General features: G+C 34.7%; 1 pseudogene; it reads right to left on the bottom strand.

Moving 5' to 3' along the window:
* Nucleotides 1-4,052: 4,052 nt before the first annotated feature.
* LOC107775622 (endoribonuclease Dicer homolog 2-like) lies at nucleotides 4,053-10,646 on the bottom strand (annotated as a pseudogene).
* Nucleotides 10,647-15,840: the final 5,194 nt, after the last annotated feature.

Genomic DNA, 15,840 nt, shown 5'->3' with positions numbered 1-15,840 from the left:
AGAGGTAGAATAACAAAGGATATAAATCTTGTTTTTTGTGGCATAAATATCATTGTCGCACGTACCCGTTGTACGTAAAATATCTTGGATAATTTTATTAAATATCATTCCAAGACTAAAGCATTCTTGTAGAATGTTTTATACTACAACCACATTAATATGTTATGGTTAGTTATCGAGTTCCCCGAAGGAAATAACAACTCATGTATCTTTCCTTGAAGGATGTAATGACTATGTGGTTGCCGCTTTGATATAAAATATTCAAATTAATGGCGTTTCTGAAGGAGATATTTGTCACAAAGCTGGTAGTAGAAATACTGAAATTCTTAACTTTTTACATTTATAAATTTAATATTGTCTTTCTACTATTCATTTGCTTATGATTTTCTCTCATGATACCAGAAGTGTCTGAGTAATATTTGGTAGTACAAAATTTATCAAAAAGCTCCTGAAAAGCTAACTGTTTGTCTAGAAGACGCATGACACCAGTAGTGTCCAATAAATATTAGATTGTGGATAATAAATGAAGTCTCTCGAAGAGCTTGTATACAAATATGTCATTCATATTATATGATTGTGGACAAAATATATGTTGTAGTAAACCCGAAGTTTACTAATACAAATGGCTATCATATTGAGACTACAAATGATTGAAAGATTGAAAATCTTGCTTTTCCACAATTACATGGGGTAAAAGTAATATATATGTAAGAAGTTACCCGCCTTATTCTATAATTTGTACTACATCATGTATCACGGTAAACTAAAAGTTTACTAATACAAAAGCAGTCACAGTAAACCAGAAGTGTTACCGAGACAAAAGTAGCTACAGTAAACTAGAAATTTGCTTATACCAAAATAGCCACAGTAAATCAGAAGTTTACTAATGCAAAAGTTTATGTCATAGTAAACCAGAAGTTTACTAAGAAATAACACATGCCATGATAAACTTGAAGTTTTTATTTAACATTTTTAAATGAGCTATTTGATAAATCAGATAAGCATATATTGAAGAACTAGAAGATTCTTCACGAATTCTCTTGTGTTGCTTGTTCTCAAATAAATTGATTATACCAGCTAAAGTTGGTACTAAGATCTCTAAATTCTGGAATATATAAAAGGTGAATATGGGCCCGTTCACCTATCATGTGAACCACTTATAGGTGCATATATGAGATGGTTACATGTGTGATTATTGTCAACCTGCAGTTTGGCATTTGGAATTGCTTTTCTCGATTAAGAGCATAATTTTCAGATTATGAAATCAAGACAGTTCATCTTGATAATACTGGTTTATATCCAAGCTGGTTTAGCATTAAATACCTCCTATTAATGACTAAACCATTGCTTATGAGAATAAAACTTCATGTGTTGGTCTAAAATTTTCTAAATTGCATATAGTTACACTTGTATGTATTAGACCAACAATATATGATAAGTCCTCCCCTCATAATTGGTTTAGGATCAGAAACCAAATATTTTTACTATCTTTTAATGTGTGATATATGATTAATTTCTCCACCACAATGTACAAAGATATGTTTTCCAAAGAAGATTGTGGATATATGTTAGTTTTTCTAACATTTGGGGGATGGAATAAACAGCTGAAAATATGCTATATGAATCGAATTATCATTAATATGATCATCACTTAGAAGATAATTCAAGTCAAATGCTAGGAGCATTTGCTGATCCAAAATTAAATATCATATTTCAACTACAAATGCTCCTATTAAAATTATAGTCCCTGAAGGATAAAATTTATTATACGCATGAAGCGTGATAGACCAATCGGTTCCAAAGGTAACAATTCTTGAAAAATGATAGGAGCTAATGATCAAAATGAGGAGGAAATGAGCTCTAGAAGAGCCCACGACATAACATTTCATGGAACTCTAGAAGAAGTTCAGGTACCTGAAAATAAAGAAAGTGATGAGATCTCAACAAGTTATGTCGCTAAAGAACCGATACAAAATGGTCGTGGACGATATATTTGATACAATATAGTGCACAATATTGTAATAGATTGTGAGGATCAGACCTGTAGTCCAGAAACCTGCAGATGTAATGCCATTTAAATACAAGTCATAACCTATATGACTCATTTGATTAAGTCTATATGAAGATTTCTGAAGGATTTAAAATACCTGAAGCATATAAGTCAAAATCTCGAGAATGTACTCGATTCAATTACAAAGATCTTTGTACGGTTTAAAGCAATCTGGGCACGTGTGGTATAATTAGCTCAGTGAATATTTGCTGAAAGAAGATTACATAAATGATATTTTTTGTCCATGTATTTTTATAAAGAAAATGTCACAAGAATTTGTTATACTTATTATTTATGTTAATGACATAAATCTTGTTGGAACTCCAGAAGAGCTCCAAAAGGCAATTGAATATCTTAAGAAAGAATTTGAGATAAAAGATCTTGGAAAGACAAAACTTTGTTTTATGCAAATTGAATATTTAGCAGACGAGATCTTTATCCATCAATCTGCCTATACAGAAAGTGTTTAAAATGTTTTTACATGGACAAAGCGCACTCATTGAGTACACCAATGGTTGTTCGATCACTTGAAATGAATAAGGATCAGTTCTGACATCCAGAAGAGGATGAAGAACTCCTTGGTCCTGAAATACTCTATCTCAATGCAATTGGTGCACTTATTTATCTTGCTAATGCTAACAAAGTCGTCCAGATCATACTGGTTATGCAGATGCAGGTTATTTATCTGATCCCCATAAAGCTCGATCTCAAACCGGACATGTGTTTACATGTGAAGGTACTGTCATATCATGGCGCTCCACAAAGCAATATATTATTTCTACTTCTTCAGATCATGCAGCAGGGAATGCGTATGGTTGAGATCAATAATTCATTTTATTCGAGAAAAATGTGGTTTGGAATGTGAGAAAAGACCCACAATTTTATACGAAGACAATGCTGCATGCATAGCCCAATTGAAAGGAGGCTTTAAAATGGAGATAGAACGAAGCACATTTTACCAAAATTATTCTACACACATGACCTTCAGAAAAATGATGACATTAATGTGCAACAAATCCGTTCAAGTAATAATCCAGCAGATTTATTCACTAAATCTTTGCCAACTTCAACTTTTGAGAAGATGGTATACAAGATTGGAATGCGGAGACTCAAATATTTGAAACAAGGTTTTCATCGGGGGAGTAAAATACGCGATGCACTCTTTTTTCCTTACTAAGGTTTTTTCCCATGGGGTTTTTATTATAAGGTTTTAAATGAGGCACCTAGCAATGCATATTACTAAATATGTGTACTCTTTTTCATTCACTAGGATTTTTTCTCACGTGGTTTTTCCTAGTAAGATTTTAATGAGGCACATTATCTTTTAATGAACATCCAAGGGGGAGTGTTATAAATATATTATATTATGGATGTTCGTTTAGTACTTCGTTGTTAATAAGTTTCCTGAAGAATCTTATTCATATGGGACTCTTGGAAATACGCCTCTTGAAGAAGCTTATCACTTCGGTACCCGGTTATGGATAAACGTTACCTCCGGTAAAAGATTATCCATACAGGGTACAATGAGCTTATCATTTCAATACTCCGTTATGGATAAACATTACTTCCAGTAGAAGATTATTCATATTTGGTATAGTAGCAGCTTACACAACAGCTTGCAGTAGCAGTTTATACAACAGCTTTCTTTCTTTTATAAATAGAAGAGAATTCAGTTCATGATGAACATGAGTTTGAAATTAAATAATATCAATCTCTCTCTATACTTATCTTCGATTCATTTACTTTACAGTCTTTATTTTATAACAGAAACTAAATAATACATTAGTTATGCAGAGTTAAATTATGCATCATTACATTAATAAGGATTCATCATAACTTGATTAGTTTTACTATGATTATTAACATATCTTAATCCTATCTTAAAGTGATGCCAAATTAGGTAAAAATCTCAAAATAATAAACACGTATGCAGCAGACTCGAATACCCAAATAAAAGGTTTAGCCATGAATTTAATTCAATTAGGTAAAGGGAAAAAAAAAATTACCAAATAATAAGGGTAACATGAGACAAAGAAATAACATAAGAATCCCATGAAACCAAATTGGTACATAAAATAAGCATCTTCAATGTTACATAACAATGAATCCAATAATACATTACAATAAATTTTAAGTGACAATCACAACAAAACAACAACAAAATACAAAAGGAACACACAATAAGGGCAGAAACCAAAACATATGAAAATTTTGCAATCGTCACGCCATTTTCACAAGGGACAACATTCTTCTTTTTTATATAACCTTTCTGGTCACATAGTTCACTTAACTCTCTGACTGGATGGAGCTTTACTGTATCCGGTGTAATCAACGGTTCCAGAAGTGTTCGTACGCTCTGAAACACAACATCTTTGTTGAAGCCAGAATCAACAAAGATTGCCCCGGCAAGAGACTCAATAACATCTGCAAGCACCTATATCGAACCACAAAGGAAAACTAGTTAATAAACCTAAAATACATATCAAATTAGCATATCGGATAAACCAAACGAATGTCTAAAGCTTGTTTCAGACCACAAATTTCAAAAGTGTTCCTTTCTTTATTGAGTTTTGTATCCGGTCAAATAGTGCCACATAAATGGGGACGGAGGTAGTACTATTAATCCACATTGATCTTAAGTTGCTCCCAAGGTGAAGCTCTCGACAATAGATATAAAGTTGAGAATGATGGAAAGGAGATGTTTTACACTTTAATCGAGGAAATAGCTTCCGTCAAATTTTTCCTTCCGTTTCTAAAATATATGGTTTTCAGATAAAGTGTTATTTCTAACTAGATCCAATTTCTCAAAATTCAGAACAGTATTCACTATCTGTCTCTGCAGATCTTGTGAAGCATCATCAAAGTTACCTAGATTTAGGAAACATCAAACTTGATATATCTCATTGTTCATATACCATTAAGTTCACAAGATTGCTAATGGAAGACTACAAGTCAATTGGAAACAACGTCCGATTACTACTTTTGTTTTTAAGATACTCATTCCGAGTCCACACAGAATTGGTTCAGATCGCACACAATTGTAAGAACTTCAACCTTACAACAGAACAGGAAAAGGAAATCTGAACTTAGAATAAGATTCAATGAAAGGCAAGACAGGAATTCAAATAAAACCATGAAAAAATCGCTTGAATGAATGAAACAGTGCACTTTTTTCCTTGTCACAAGCAGTTCTATGTAGAATCATTAAGTACTATCGAGTTGCTTAGGTCAATGAAATGTTCAGGTTCACAAGAGATAGATCCAAAAATTTGACGATTTAATGATAGAGCAACCACGAGACGCAAAAATGCAATCAACATCAAGATGGATGATATTTATTTACGAGACTAACCTGATAGCATCGTGGAATCTCAGGTATCATGTAAGATCCGTGAGTTAGAGCTTCAACAAGCAGAGAAGGATCATGGAACTTGTAATGTAGCAGGGATTCCAGGTTTGTGACATTAACTAGCTTTTCAGCATTCATGGGGAAGTGCCTCGGCATAGGTGTATCTACAAAATCAATGTCGATACCAAGCCATTTCATAAATGACAAAGCCGCTACTTCCCCGCCTGAGCTGAGGAAGGCACCTATCAGTGCCTCAACAACATCAGCTACTCTCTTAACTTTAATCTTCTGCTTTCCCCTACTATACATTTTTACTGAAGGTATCAGCAGTTCTTCATCGAAATTGTGAACTTGAGAATTATCACCAGGAATGAGCCACCCTTTAAGATCGAATGGCTCATTACGAATAAATCCCTGTAAACAAAGGTCAAGGATCCAAAAACAGTCGCTCAAAATTGACATGTCCGACGACAAACGTGCTCCAATTTATGCACTGACAAAGTAGGCATTTTTTACAAATATTGATAACAGCAGTTGCCAAAAACTACTAATTTTCATTATAACATTCGCTAGACTTAGTTGTGTGGGCAAGTGACAGTAGCAAAGAATGTTCATACGTGATAGTTAGCAACTTCTAGGTTGCAGGAATGATTAATATTCAACAAAGGATCCCCTAATGAAAACCCATCTAAATTATCACCAAAGAATACATACCGGTAATTTACGAGCACATCCAAGCTTGCACAATGCAGCGTTGGAAATAATTTTCGTTTTCTTAACAGTGAGTAGGCCCTCGTGATGATTCTCATAAGTCGTGAACAGCTGGATACTCGCAGCATATTTGAGAAAAGAGTCTCAAGTGATTCCAAATGAAACTTTTCGACGCATTTCTTATCGTTGTAATTGCTTCCAGAACCTAAAATAACAAAACAAGGACGACAAAACAGCTAAAACACAAGGAAGTCTAGAAAAAGCTAGTCTACTGATGGAAACTCAAGCCCTAGAGTATGTGTAAAGCTCAGAGCTTAAGAAGACTGAATAAATGGAGCTAAATCTGTGATGAGATCAATGCAGCACATACCTTAGAAGTTGGAATAAAAATGTTTTGCGTGCAGTACTGATCCAAGTGAATCCTTTTCAAGTTTGAAGCCATAATCAAGGACTCAACCCGATGCATGACCGAAGGAAGATATGAATAGGTATGAAGGGTAGAAATAGAGACAGGTGACATGATGATGGAACAAAGTTCAGGAGGCAATTCAACAAATGAATCAGTTGAATCTGCATAGGCGGACAATGAGGTCAAATAAAAAAAAAAGTGATTTTCCATTAAACTGTGAAACTAAGTTCTGAGTTATGCATTATAATAAAAGGAGAGCCATTGGGTCAACCTTTCGCCTTCTGACTTCTGCATCTTTGAAGGTAATTGTGCACTTTGAAAATGTGTTTCCCACTAAGAAGTGGTTCTCCTTCAAGCATAAGTTGATCTCATGCCTGTAAACCGCACCTTACTTAATACTTTGAAACCACAAGTTGATATAAGGAAAAGCTGCACCAAGAAATTAGTAGTTAATTAGTAGAAAGATTCTCCAGTTCTCAGTTCCAGCAATGAGTTGCAATCCAGATTATCCAAAAAACCGGTAATGCAGTACACATTGCCATTATGAGGCGTACAGACCAATGAGTTCTCCAACATGCAGCTGCATACCACCCCAGTTTTGGTGTTCACATTGCGTTTGCGACCTTGTGTAGAACAACAATCAATATGCTTATCCCCAAGAACTTGAGAAGGAAACAGCACAGAATTCGCACATTCCCAATGTATCTGAGGGTTTTGAGTTGAACCCAAAGATGGAAACAAAAGATAATCAGAAACTGCAGAACCAACAGGCAGTTGAACTGCAGCCAAAGCGTCCTCCAGTTTACTCGGACCGCGGTCAAGAAGAATTCTGAATAGACTGACTTGAAACCACTGACATCGTAAAATCTGGAGAGAGTATAAAAAGTATTACCTACTTTTTTACAGGTGACAAGTAAAGAGAGGATAAAAGTCATAAAATTATAGTCACCTCTTCAGAAGTAAGTCTAACAACTCCACTATAATTTACTTGAACTAGCAAGCTTCCCTTATCAACATCCAAATCAAAAGTCAATCTTTCATCGTCAAACTTGAGCCTTGTCCTAACAGCAAGTATTATCCCACGATACTGGTAACTGCTGTAAGATTCATGTTGCAAATCAACTTCGTAGCAGTAGTACAGTGCTTCTGTATCATTGGCACAAAGACTAACCAATTCTGGTGGAAAGTACTTCGATTCTTCATCGGTATAGATTTGACATCCTGCGCAATATAATGGGTTAGAAGGCAAGTAACTTTAGTCCAAAAAACATCCTATAACCAAAAGTGAGAATTACCCAATTCTTTGATGATGGCTTCTTCCTCCACGATATCAGGAACAAGATTGTCGGTCAAGGCACCCTCACGATGAAGTTCTTTACAAGCTTCGAGGCAAGCAAGTTGCTTCAATATTTTGGTATTCCCTTTCACACTAATAACTTTTTGCAGTGGGCAGTTTTTGGGAAGATGTAGGGTGCAGGTTTCTGTTTCCTTCTCAATAACAAACCTAGGACTGGGTTTATAGTACCTACAATCACATTGAACGGCGGTCAGTAATGCAACATTTAATGCCTGAAGTACTCAAAGATACCAAATCATTAGAACGTGGCAAGGATTATGCAGTACAAACCCATCCGAAGGTAGCCTTGAGCAATAGAAGTGTAACAATGACACGCTAGAACTGAGGGTGACAACTGCTCCAGTTGTTTCAACTTTAGAGCAAGGTTCATCGTGCAATTCATCATCAAGAGGTGAACACGGAATAGAAGCATGGCGTAATGATTCTTGCCGCATGATCTCCCCACTTTGCATATAATTTTGCATGCGAGTAAGAGTTGATGCATCCCCGCTAGGAATTAAGCCAGAAATAGAAGGATAATCAGTCCGTTGTTATAATTAAATCTTCCAAATTTTATCAATAATGATTGCACAAAATCAAGAGCTGAAGCAGATTTAATCTTTTCAATATGTGCACAACCGACAAGAGCATAAATAGAATGTTTGAAGCGAATAATACACCAAAAACAATAATGACAGAACCCTTTAAAACATTCATATATCAATTATACTCGAGTGATAGTATTTGTATTTGTGAGGAGGGAATGGATGGAAAAGCATACCTCCCAACCATCAGAATAAAGTGTGAGTTCTGCTTTCGAGCTCGACCACGAGACTGTATAAAGCTACAAACGGTTGCTGAGGGATCCAATCGAATGACAAGGTTGCAACTTTGAACATCCAAGCCCTCTTAAAGAATAGAAGTCGCTACAATAATGTTGACCTGCAGCATTTTGCATGGAAATGAGACTTTCAATCTTCAGAAATCATCTACAAAAGTAGGGAAAAATAAAACTGGACTTACCACACCCTTGCGAAATTCTTCAACAATTTTATTTTGAACATTTCTACTCTGTGACTGCAGCATAGAACTATGTCCTGCTGTGTACTCAGTTTTCCAACCACTTAATTCCGGAAGCAACTCATTTAACAAAGACCGAAGAACAATAGCTGTAATGATTCTCTCAACAAATATGATGCATCTCAAATCCTTCAGGTCTCTATTGGATTGGTAAAAAAATGTCATCAACAAAAAAAAAGATGTCAGCCAGTGAATCACTAAATAGAAAATCCTATTTCCCCACAAGAACTACATTATTTAAGACATATCGCAAAATCAAGGAGCAAATAGAGTGATAGACTCCAGCATCACATTTAATCAAGATAAGATGAGACAAGAAGCACAGGATTACAGTTTTAACATTAAGATGTGATCATTAAAAGCAATAGCATAAACCATCGGTAAACTACCATGTACAATGTTATTTCAAAAGCTTAGATGAAAGTACACAGTCATGTAAGGGAGTCAATTAGGCAGCATAATGCTCCCTCCATTACAGTTAGATGGCTTGCGAGTTCAATGACTCAAGAATTGAAATTTTTTAGCACTCATCTTGTGCTTCCAAAATATTTAAATCCGTCAACACAAAATTGCATGTCATTCTCTCGTTGCCACAAATCCTAAGAAATCTATCGGACAACTTTTTTTTCCATTTATTCTATGGAACATCCAATAGATTGAATTGGCATTGATGCTTTTAACAAATAGAGTTAATAGTCAGACCTCTTACCTGTACTCAAGAAGAGACTCTATAAGACTATTAACTTTGGATGTCAAATATCCAGCATCAACATTTGCATGAATATCACCACCAAGTGACCAATGTGAACCTATGTAGAGAGAGAGAGAGAGAGAGCACAAAAAAACAAGAAAGAAGAAAACATATTTACAGCTCAGGAAAAGAAAATGGATGTTGCTAATTATGATACCAGATGGTATGTGAGCCGAGAAGACCTTAGATGCACCCAAACTGAAATCTCTAACAATCGTTTGAGCACAAACATCTAATTCTCCCCATGAAAAGAAGGTGTCTTCAGAGGACAAGAACTCGGCTGCCTGATTCAAAACGAATTCATGTTAGGAAAATGATCAAGACCAAACTGATTAATTTTTTTATGCACAATCAAGGAACGTATTTACCTTGAAAGCCAGCCAAACACCCAGCTCACTCAAACAAAATATGAAGGACTAATATAGTTTTGACAATCTTTTTCTTGCAGAACCAGCACTTAAATCAGATAGGCTTGACTTTGAAATCAAATCTTCATACTGCAATGATAAGAAAACACAACCAGAATTGAAAGAGCAAAAATGTAGACCCCATATGTTGAACAAGCCAACATGATTGTTTAATCATTACAAGAATAGATTAAGGTTTAGTTCTAAGTTCCATTATTTTCTCAGTGCACTACCCATTTTCCGCTCGCACACAACTACTATATAGAGAAAGGAAGAGCCAACATAAACTGAATGATAAATGATACTGTATATAGGTTCCAAGGGGAAAAACTATATGATATAATATCCAGAGAGAAAGATGAAAGGTATTTATGAACATTCTATAAATAGAAAGGCGGAACCCATTGGCTATAGAATTGATGCTTACCTTGTCTTTCAACTTTCTCAGGTCGGAAACTAAACTAACAAACAATGTGCACGGAATATCCACATGTTGATAAATGTACACATTGTATACTGTGCCTATAAAAGAATTCAGCCATAAGACATGCATTCCCGCATTCTCTCAAATCTATTTTTTATCTATCTTTTTACAGGTGGTATGTGACATGCAACACACATACTCAAGAGACAGGAAGTATGGAAATAATACTGTTGAAGAAGTGGCGGTTAGTATATAATAGTAATCTATTATCCATTGACAAAGATATCAAATGTTGTTGATATAACTTTGCTCCATTCTTTCTTCTTTATGATGTAAGTAGGGCACTCTCCCTAAGATAAGCACAAAAATTTAGATCCAGCATGATACCGATAGAAGATGAGTACAAAAAACATACCTTCATTATGCAGGCATAAGGGTGTTTGCCTCGTGCATTGTGACATTCATCAAATATTAGAACTTTGATCATTTCAATTTTTAAGAAGCTATGCCTCAAGTAGTATTGCGGGTGTCATTACCAGCACCTGAAAGACAGAAACGATAATTACTTATCAAGCATCCAGGTATATATTTTTTGATAAGGACATCCAAGTTATATATATACAACTTAAGTCCTAGCATGTATATTCTGAAACTCAAATCTAAAATATTTGTCAAAACGAAAAGGATTGTAAGGCAAAAAAACAGCAGCTTTCTCAGGAGAGTGCCATTTGTTTTGCCGTTTTGGGCAGGAAAAATTTTAAGGATTCCATTTAAGGGTATTTTAGTCATTTTGTATTAAGAACATGGACCACCTTAATACGGAATTCTGTTTCTCGTCACTGTTACGACGAAATAGGAATAACGCTGATGGTTACTACTGCTTTGCTTCAGTGTGACGTGCACGTGACCGAGAAATAATGAGGGAAAAGAGCTAAACATTTTAAAAGTTCAAAATAAAGTTGGTTTCTATCAAAATATAATTATATTTATTTGTTTGGCTGTTAGTGGGCTTTTGGACAATAAGAATTTGAAATTTCAGAAAAAAATAAAATATTTTTTCAAGTAAAAATAGTATTGAAAATTAGAGTTGTGTTTGAATATGAATACACAAAGAAGCTATTTTTTAATTTTTGTGAGTGATTTGAAGTGAAAAATTTTGAATTTTTATTTTTGGAACTTTTCAAATTTCGAAAAAAATCCAAAGTTCAGCTTCAAATGAAATTTAAAATTTTCATGGTCAAATACTTATTCCGATAAAGAAAAAAAATATTCAAAAAAGTAATTTTTTATCGCCAAACGAGCCTTAATTTAGTATGTTGTATGACTGTCAAGAAAATTTATAATTTATATCGGAGTTAAGTAAGTTATTTATCGTTTTAAAGAGGAATAAATAGAAGTGCATCTTATCAAGGATTATAAATAACAAATTACTAACAATTAATGCTAATTGAAAATTTTATGAACAAACACTGATTTCGGAAAAAAAATGACAAAATTTAAAAAATAAGGAAAAAATTTCTTATGTCCGAGCGGGATTACACAGCGTATAGATAGTGTGACAATTGAAGTGCTTCGCTTTGTTCTCTTTTTGCATTTTCATGTAAAAACTTTTAGTGGTATTTCTTCTAAAACAATTTGGAATTTGGACGTCGAGAGTCAAATTTTTTAATTTTGATCATAAAATATTTAATAAAATATAAACATAAAAAATTACAGTAAAAACTTGATTGACTCTCAAAATTTCCGCGATATCACATAAATCAAGACGGATGGCATAGTAGTTACCAATGAACATTAATTGGTTCATAGAGTAAAAGGAGTAGTACATAATTTACTGTAATTGTTAGGCATTCGAATCAAAGATGTGATATTAAGTAGGAGTAATAAATATACAAATCAAACATATTATGGATGAGCATGCCTTTAAACGGTTTATAATCCTGATGCAAAATCCCGAAAAATCTTTACACTTTCGAAATTTTATATTATTATTTGATGATATGTATGATCAAAATTTATTTTTTTATTTCCTACGTAGGTAAATGTATTAATATAGTTGTTGGAAAATAATATATAAATGAGTGAGATGATTATCTTGGTTCAAATAAAAGTTAGATTAAATGAAAAGAAATGGGAAAAACTACAAAAATCCCTTGCGATGAGCTCATGATACGAGACTACCGCGTTGGATTCATCACCGTGAGAAGAGCCTGGTTTGGTCACGAGGTCTCGCGTCAGCTCCTTTACCATTAAAAGAAAAAAGATATGCAAAAACTAAAATCCAAGAAAAGATACAAATCCAACTAGAAAATAAAGAAGATTTAACAAATAAGTCACATAGAATCAAGATTTAACTCAATGTAAATAACTAAATCAACAAAAAAAAAATACTACAAAAAAGAGTAACATTTATGAAGAAGAAACACAAAATTGGTTAGGAAAACTTACTGGCAAGAGTTGAATTGCAGGATTGTGTACAAAGTAATTCAAGCAATTTTGAGTACAATTTATAATCAATACAAAATCTTTTTTCAGAATGAAAGAGAGAGGGAAATGAAAAGACAAAATCTTTTGGCCTATTATATACTAGTAAATCCAATTAAAGGCAAAAACCAGAACTCTTTTTAATACTATTCTGTTTAAATTTCATAAGGAAAAAAAAACTAATTAAATAAATTTGTTTTTTATTCCTTATTAAGCCTTGAGAATATGCTTAATGACATGTGAGTCTTTCGTTGTATAGCCGGAATTATGATAAAGACAAGGGTATTTGTGTCAATGTTTATAAGATCATGGACCGTTGTTAGTTGTTTTATTAAATAAATTTAATAAAAAGGAAATATTATATTTTACTACTAAAAGATTAAAGAGACAATTATCTGAAAATAGTTCTGAGTTTAACGTCGCCATCTCGACTTATTTTAAAAATTAGGCAAAAAGGATTGTTGAAGCCTGTTTGTTGAAGAATCTGCTGATATAAGGCTTCAAACGATGACCGTTTACTTTGAATTGGTCTCCCCCATCTGTATGTTGTATTTCAATGGCACCAAAGGGGTTAATTTCTGTTACAATGTACAGTCCTGACCAAGGTGACTAATAATTTTCCCGGGAATAAGCTCAATCGACTATTGTACAAAAGAACTTGGTCTCCAATTGTAAACTCCTTATGGAGAATGAAGTTATCATGCCATTTTTTTGTCGTTTATTTGTACAATTTAGCATTTCCATATGCTTCAAGTTTGAACTCCTCCAATTCATCAAGCTGCAACAGACAATTTTTACCTGCATCTGAATAATTTAGATTTAACAAATATCCCAATATGCTTTATGTTCAAGTTCTACGGGTAGATGACAAACTTTTCTAAAAACTAGTATATATATAGGAAATGCCGAGGCATACGACACGATCCAACATAAAATTAAACTGTACACTGCCAAGGGTCGAAGGACGCGAACCATAAATGCATCTATTTTCCCGCTCGCGAATCATACATGCGACGCGGTCCCGCTCGCGAATCATACATGTGACGCGGTCAATTATAATTTAAGAAATTACCCCGCTCACAAATCATCCATACGCCGCGGTAATATATATATATATATATATATATATATATATATATATATATATATATATATATATATATATATATATATATATATATATATATATAACATTTTGCTAATATCTCTTTCTTGGTTCTTTTAAAAATAATGAAAATTTAACTTGGAACTTTTTAAGGAAATTACCCCGCTCACGAAACATACATGCGACACGGTCACACATAGATGTAAGCCTAAAACTACCCGGACATGGGCATAGCTAGTAGCTACGTACTGACTCTCGTCACCTCGTGCGTATGTAGCCCCCACAAATAGAAGCAATTAATAATTTGGTTCACCTAGAAAGGAGACTTACCTCGCTCCGATGTTTCATAACCGGCTTCGAAGCCCTTCCGACGACTCAAACCGATGCTCAACGCTAAAAAACTATCCAGTAATTATGCAAATCCATTAATATATACGCAAATACCTATTATAATCCAATTTATAACAATTTCTAATCCCGATCGAAAAGTCAATAAAAATTACTGCGGGCCCTCGTGACCGGATTACGAAATTTTTCGAAGATAAATATTACTCATAACCCCACGAACTCAAATATATAATTTATTTCTAATTCCATGGCCAAATTCGTGATCAAAATCCAAAATAACAAATTTTAGGTCTTCTACCAAAACCCCCACAATTTATACTAATTTTCATGTTTAAATCCTTATATAAATCATATATTTAACTTATAATAAGTGGGAATCACTTAACTTGACATTGATGACGAAGAATGAGCTTCAAACTTACTCCAAGGCCGGCTCTCATGGAGGAAATGAGGTGAAAATGAGCCAACCAAACATGAGAACACACTACCCAACCCGATTTTCGCACATGCGGTCACTTGGCCGCTTCTGCGATTCCATAGGTATGGCCCCACTACTGCTTCCGCGGTCTTTCACCAGGGCCCTCACTCCGCTTCTGCGGCTCCACGCACGCAGGTGTGGTCCCACTTCTTCGGATCTCAACTGCATCTGCGGTCCATGCCTCCCCAGCAAAATTCCGCTTCTGCGAGTCCCTTACCGCCCTACGGGCCCGCACCTGCGGCCCTCTTCACGCAGGTCCGGTTAAACCAGAAGCCCATCTGCTTTAGCCCTTCCTCAAATTCCATTTTCAATCCGTTAATTGCCCGGAATTCACCCGAGGCCCCTGGGACCACATCCAATTATGCCAACACGCCCCAAAATACATTACTAACTTAGTCGAGCCTCCAAATCCCATCAAACGACATCGATATTACGAATAACAACCCAATTCAAGTTTAATGAACTTTAGAACTTCAAACTTCAACATTCGATGCCGAAACCTATCAAATCTCGTCCGATTGACCTCAAATTTTGCACACAAGTCATATTCGATATTACAAACATGGTCCAACTTCTAGAATTGAAATCTGACCCCAATAACAAAAAGTTCACTTCCGGTCAAACTTCTCAAAAACCTTAATTTCTAACTTTAGTCAAAATGATTTCAAAATGACCTACGAACCTCTAAATCCACTTCCGATTGCACTCCCAATACCAGAATCATCATACGGAGTTATTCCCAGACTTGGAATCCCAAACAGACATAGATAACACTAAAATGCACTTCAACCCAAATTTATGAAGCCCTTCCAAAAATGCTAACTTCCACAATATGCGCCGAAATGCTCCCGGGTCATCCAAAACTTGATCCAGACATACGCCCAAGTCCAAAATCATCATACGAATAT

Source organism: Nicotiana tabacum, chromosome 11, assembly GCF_000715075.1.
Source record: "Nicotiana tabacum cultivar K326 chromosome 11, ASM71507v2, whole genome shotgun sequence".
NCBI lineage: Eukaryota > Viridiplantae > Streptophyta > Magnoliopsida > Solanales > Solanaceae > Nicotiana > Nicotiana tabacum.
The sequence above is the reverse complement of the archived record's forward strand: the minus strand, read 5'-3'. Positions and strand labels throughout refer to the sequence as shown.